The sequence below is a fragment of the Centruroides sculpturatus genome, unplaced genomic scaffold, assembly GCF_000671375.1.
Source record: "Centruroides sculpturatus isolate CEXI.00-Female unplaced genomic scaffold, Cexi_2.0 scaffold709, whole genome shotgun sequence".
NCBI lineage: Eukaryota > Metazoa > Arthropoda > Arachnida > Scorpiones > Buthidae > Centruroides > Centruroides sculpturatus.
Genome location: NW_019384949.1, coordinates 338,673 through 344,840, shown reverse-complemented (window position 1 = coordinate 344,840; position 6,168 = coordinate 338,673).

Below are 6,168 nucleotides of genomic sequence, written 5' to 3'. Positions count from 1 at the left end.
GTAATAAATTAAGCCTGTATATTAACACAATTAGCTTGAAGAACAAAGAGGACATTCTTGTTGCTATAATATCAATTATGTTTACCCATTAGTAAGTTTTATTTCCAGGGACTTTTTTAATTGATTTAACTTTACCACGAAAATTCTTACATTAACATATCATTATCGTTAAAATTTTTGAAATTGTATTGCTAATTTTATATTGAAAAAAATATATTTTTAATCGAGCTTTTCAAATTCATGATCTTTCTATGTTATTCAGTCTGAAAACAACGGTTTTTCTTCTAGTTTATCAGATTGTAATGGCATATGCTTTAGTTTAAATGCTTCTTATGAAACATAATGTAGAGAGTGCCTACTGTTAGAAAACGTTGATTATCTGATAAATGCCAACTTTTTTGTATAACAATATGTTTTTAGTCGATATATTGCGAGTGTAAGATCGGGAAGTTCCGGTCTATTCCTTCCACGATCAGGATGATCGTGTGAATGATGATTTCGGAAAAGATCCGGGTGATTTTTGTTTCATGTCATGTTCCTGACACCACTTAATTATTTATGCGAACTAAGACGTGTTAAAGTTTGTATTATCTTCCGAGTGGACGAAGATTTAAATGATTCTTTTTAACCGGAACTTAGGAGGGTTTACTCAACGGAATATGTGAGGTCGACAATGGAGTTAGGCAATAAGTCATTAAATAAAATTATAAAAAATACGACATTTTTACAAAGGTGAGTACCTTGTTTCTGTCAGTCTTTCCGCCGTTTCATTTGTACACCATCAGCGATCCTTAAGACAATACACAAAATTTTCCGGGGACGACCTTCCTTTTAAGGCTACTGCCTCGATAAAAAAATGTAAAAACAGGCAAAGCGTCCTCTGGTGTTCGTTGCCACTGTCACAATATCACATTTTAAATAAAAAAATAGTAACATTCTAATTTTAAATAAAAAATAGTAACATTCTATCACATTTTAAATAAAAAAAATAGTAACATTCTAATTTTAAATAAAAAATAGTAACATTCTATAAACATTAACATTCTAATAAAGTTCATTTTAAAACTAATAATTTGAGTGATTTTCAACTGTTGCAAACATTGAACTATAGTTATTTATTTGTAACGATACAAAATTTAAATAGAGATGATCATTCTTATTCATTCGAATGAGAAGGAACCGCATTCGATTTCGTATTGGAAAGTTGTTCTTGGTCGTTACTTTAAATTAGATAATTGTTTTTCATCTTATTACTCGTTCATAATTGTTTTCATAGGAATTAAAATTAGAAGTAGATGTTCTCGATTATCTTTAATTTGAATGTAATAAATTATGTGAATTAAATTATGCACAATATTATGTATGACACGCATGCTAAATTTTTTGTCAATCTAACACTAATCATTTTTTACACACAATATTAAAGAGTTTATTATATTTTACACCTGATACTTCACAATCTACAAAACAAGGTATTACTGTACTGTATTTTCACACAATAGAAATTATATTAAGCGATATCTTCATATCGTTATCATTAAAAGTCTGCTTGTCTTTCGCGAGAAAGTACGGAGAATTTCTTGCAATGAACACTAAAATTTTCTAAGGAGAAAAAGTAATAGGAGTTTAATTTTTTAAACCGTCCACAGACTTTCGATTATGTAAATGGAAACAAAAGTTAGCGTATGTTCTCTTTATTCCTGATACGTGCTGTTAATGAACATAAAATATTTGTTCCACGATAAGTATAAAGGAAAGTCTCTCTTATTGGCCATATGGCGAATGTAAAATTTATACGAAATGTATTTAAATTATATTTTAATTATACTTTGTAGTTATTTTATTATTGGTTGTATTAAAATATATTAACAATTATCTTTCGCAAGATTCTCGAGTGGACGATAGAGTTAAAACATATTTATACATGAAATATAATTTATGTGTAATTGTATATGTTTGTCTTTTGGTCACTAAGAACGTTTTTTAAACAAAGAAAATCCTTTAAAGGTTCAGCCAATTCGGTTTAATTCCAACATTCCATTGATATGTATTATAAAACATGCCTTTGATAGAGATCGCACAAAATTCCGTTTTATATGAATTCCATGTTTTACTAGTCACTTATATTTTACAAATACGTGAGCCGTACACAGCCCGGCACACGTATTTGTAAAATTAACAATTGTGAATAACTAACAAGCAATTATTCATCGTGACATCGTTCCAATGCCGAAATGCAATTTTTTATCATATTTTTAATTTGTTTAATTTAACATATATGTTCTCCAATTCAAATTAGAAGTGGCTTGCCCCCAGGACATCAGCCTTTTTCTTTAACAACAGAGTCGTACCAGTCATCTACCTAACATTTTTCGGGGAAAAACATTAAAATTCAAATAACACGACTTCCTGTTTGCATCGGAAAATCTTTTATAGTTAATCGAGGCCTACTACTTCTAGGTTTTTATTTCTGGTCTTTAATTTCATTTATCTAACTCCGTTTTCGACATTAAGGGAAGACACACAGACAGACAACCAACGGACAACAGTGGAAATTTATGTCTACAATTTTTTCAAATTGCAGGTTCATAAACTATAATTGAATAGTGTATTTATCATTTCAAAAGTATTTTCTTTTATGTTGTAAAAGTAGATTTAAACTGTAAAACTGTATTTTAGGTATTATTGAACATATCAGACCAGTAATTTAAGGTAAATTTCATTCTAACAATACGATTGTTTGCTATAAATGTACAGTTTTATTAAAGTTAATTTTAATCAAAAATAGTATAGAATTTTATTTTTGTATTTATCTTCCTAATACTATTCTTTACCAAAGACATGGAAACTCCGGTGGAAAATGCCATTTTCCACCGGACTGTCCTTCTCGTTTAATAACATTGCTAGATTGTGACACTTTCTGTCTCTAGAGTATTGACACGAAACTATTTTCGGTATGTCTTTCGTGCGCATGCTATTCGAAAAAAGGCACATCGAGTGGCATTCGGTAGCAGTCAAGTCTAGCCTTAGTAAGTCACTAGTTTTAGGTGATGGCCTGTCTTGACTACAACAACATGGATGAGGATAAAATTCCGACATAAATATGAGGGTCAGGATTAGTGAGTTGACAATAATAATGACGTAACAAGAATCACGTAGATGTCAGAACCTGATACCTTTCGTGAAAATTAGGAGGACAAATACGACAACAAAAGGGAAAATAGCACGACAGTACGATTGTTCTCGAAGTATTTAGAAATTGTTTATGAGAATTCTGGGATGGATTTTCGACGATTATCTTGTTTAAGCTATTCGTTGAAAATCCATCCCAGGACCCGTTCTATTTGTTTGCTAAGAAAACGTTTTTTAACATTTTCTAAGCAAACAAACAAAACGAAACCTCTATTAAAGTTTAATTCTCTCTAAGATTCTGGAACTCTCTTAAATTCGTTCTGAAATCTTACTCGTAACGCGAAACATTCGTTAACCGAAACCATTTTTCCCATATAAATTAATGTAAAATAACGTTTATTCAAAGAAAGTTATACAAAATACTTTGTTAAGGAGCGTGAATCATCTTCAACTTTTCTTTTAGCCCGAAATGAACTTACCTGAAACATGAAGTCAATTTGTAGAAACAAAATCGAAATTTAATTTGGAATTGGTCATTAAATTTAACACGAGATGGCAGCGTAACTGCCTACCTTCAATGAAGTTTATTATTTTCTAATATTTAATACAGTCGACCCCCATATAATTACGGCCCCTATAATTACGATTCCTATAAAACTACGAAAAAATATACGTATTTTGGAAATGTTGAGTCGGATTAGTGTAGAATCGATTAATTTTATGGAAGAAAACCTTTCAATCAGCCGTAATCCGTAAACTTGACACGTGTCGGGCTGTGATTGGAACGACTTGTAAGAAATCGGATTCCTAATAAATTGAAACGTGTCTATATCTTATAGGGGGGTCGACTGTAATAGCCTTTACATAGTCCAAAAATTTGGCATATCTTTTGACGTGTGTTTATTATAATAATCATTTTTATACATATTATGTAAATCTGACATTTAATTTTAATTAGTAGATTACATATTATAGGCAATTCATTAGATACTTTAGTACAGGATAACAGAAAATAAAATACACAAAAATAATATTTTGAAAAACACCATAAATTAATTTTATCTTTTACTTAAATCTCGTCAAATCCTTTTTCTTATTGAACAGAAACCTACTCGGCAAAATAAGTAATCGAGTAACAAACACCTTATTCTTTGCCGAGGGAGTTTAATGTCTTCTATTAGTATTATACAAAACAAAAGAAAATTTAAAAAATATTACTTAATACTTCGTCTTTGTACTTAAACATATCCATTTATAAAACAGGCATGAAAATAAAGCAACATCATTAAAATTGCCACAAAATAAAATACATTAATGTAAATTTTTAAATAATATGNCGCGGATTTTGCAAGCAAACTTCATTTATATTCAGTATTACGACAACCATAGTAATTGTTATATTACATTTACCGCTGAGAATAATGAAAATTGATGAGAATCAATCGAACTATTCTCAATTTGATCGATTTTCTGGAACTTTTACAATCGTTCTATAATCGAACCAATATGCAATAACAAATTCCAGTTTAAAACGGTCCGAACATTTGGTTAAAAAATCGAAATATATATAAATACTTATAACATTGTCTGAAATGTTATCAATTTAACATACCTAAGTACTCAATGAAGACTAAACGCACTTCAGGTATTAATGTACACAATCTAAAAGATATTATTATATCTTTTTCTGCTTTTTTCACAAAATAAAATACATTAATGTAAATTTTTAAATAATATGACAATAAAAATTTTGGTCCGAACATTTGGTTAAAAAATCGAAATATATGAAAATACTTATAACATTGTCTGAAATGTTATCAATTTAACATACCTAAGTACTCAATGAAGACTAAACGTAGCTGAAGACAAAAAAACGCATAGAAAATAGTACAGTAGAAGCCGTTCTTCCAGATAACCCTTAATCCTCTCTCTCTCTCCCCCCCGCGGGGAATTTCGAAAAATCTTTTCTTACCCCCGTATTCACCAACAGAGAGTTGACGAACTCGAGTTTAGATGTAACTCGAAGTCAGATAACGAGTTACTCTTCTTTCGTATTCAGATAAAAGTATAACTCTAGAGTTAATATTTTAAAACAATTCTGTGTTCGAGGTTAAATAAGTTTTCTTTCGTAAGCAGCGTCTTGATTGGTTGAAAGCAAACACGTGTAGAAAATGGCGGAAAGTTAAGAGGATAGTGGTGTTCGCCGTAATTTCACGAACTTTGAAAAAGAATTATTACTCGAATTAGTCGAGAAACATAAAAATATAATCGAAAACAAAAAAACAAACGCTGTTTCTTCAAAACAGAAAAGAGATACCTGGGAGGTATTAACGGAAGAATACAATGGAATCCCGGGAGTGACGCTTAGAAAAAGTAAGCAGCTATGGGACTGCTATAAAAACTTAAAAAAAAGCCGTAAAAGAACAGGCTCAGAAAAAAACCGAATTATTTAAGACAGGAGGAGGAGGAAACCCTTCTTCTGTCTTAAATAATTCGGATGTAATGTCTGAAAAACTCCTGTCGATAGGCGTTTTAACACATAATGGCTTTGATAGTGATGCCCAACCTAATACAAGAAAGTATTAAGGCATTATAATTTATAATTTTTTAAATTTTGAATTAATTAGTAATATATTTTAACAGCAGAGATAGCTGCAACTTTGTAGAAAATTCTCAAAGTATATGTGGTATATCTGCATCTGAAGTAAGTCAATGTTTATTTAGTTATCAATAAATTACTTTATAATACTTAAATGACAATTGTGCGAATATTTATAGTATACATGAAAATACTTCCTATATAAAGTCTGTACTTCACTGTACAATACACAATAAGAATATACATACATTTTATGTATAAATTACATCTATAATTTAAACTATATCATGTAATTTAAATGTAAAACTATAATATTTAATATATGAATTGTATGAAAGTTTATACTGTATGTACTATTCAAATTGTGTACATCTTAATACTTTGAAATATTGTTATAAGTTACACATTGTTTCATTCAACATTTCATTCATAAATCA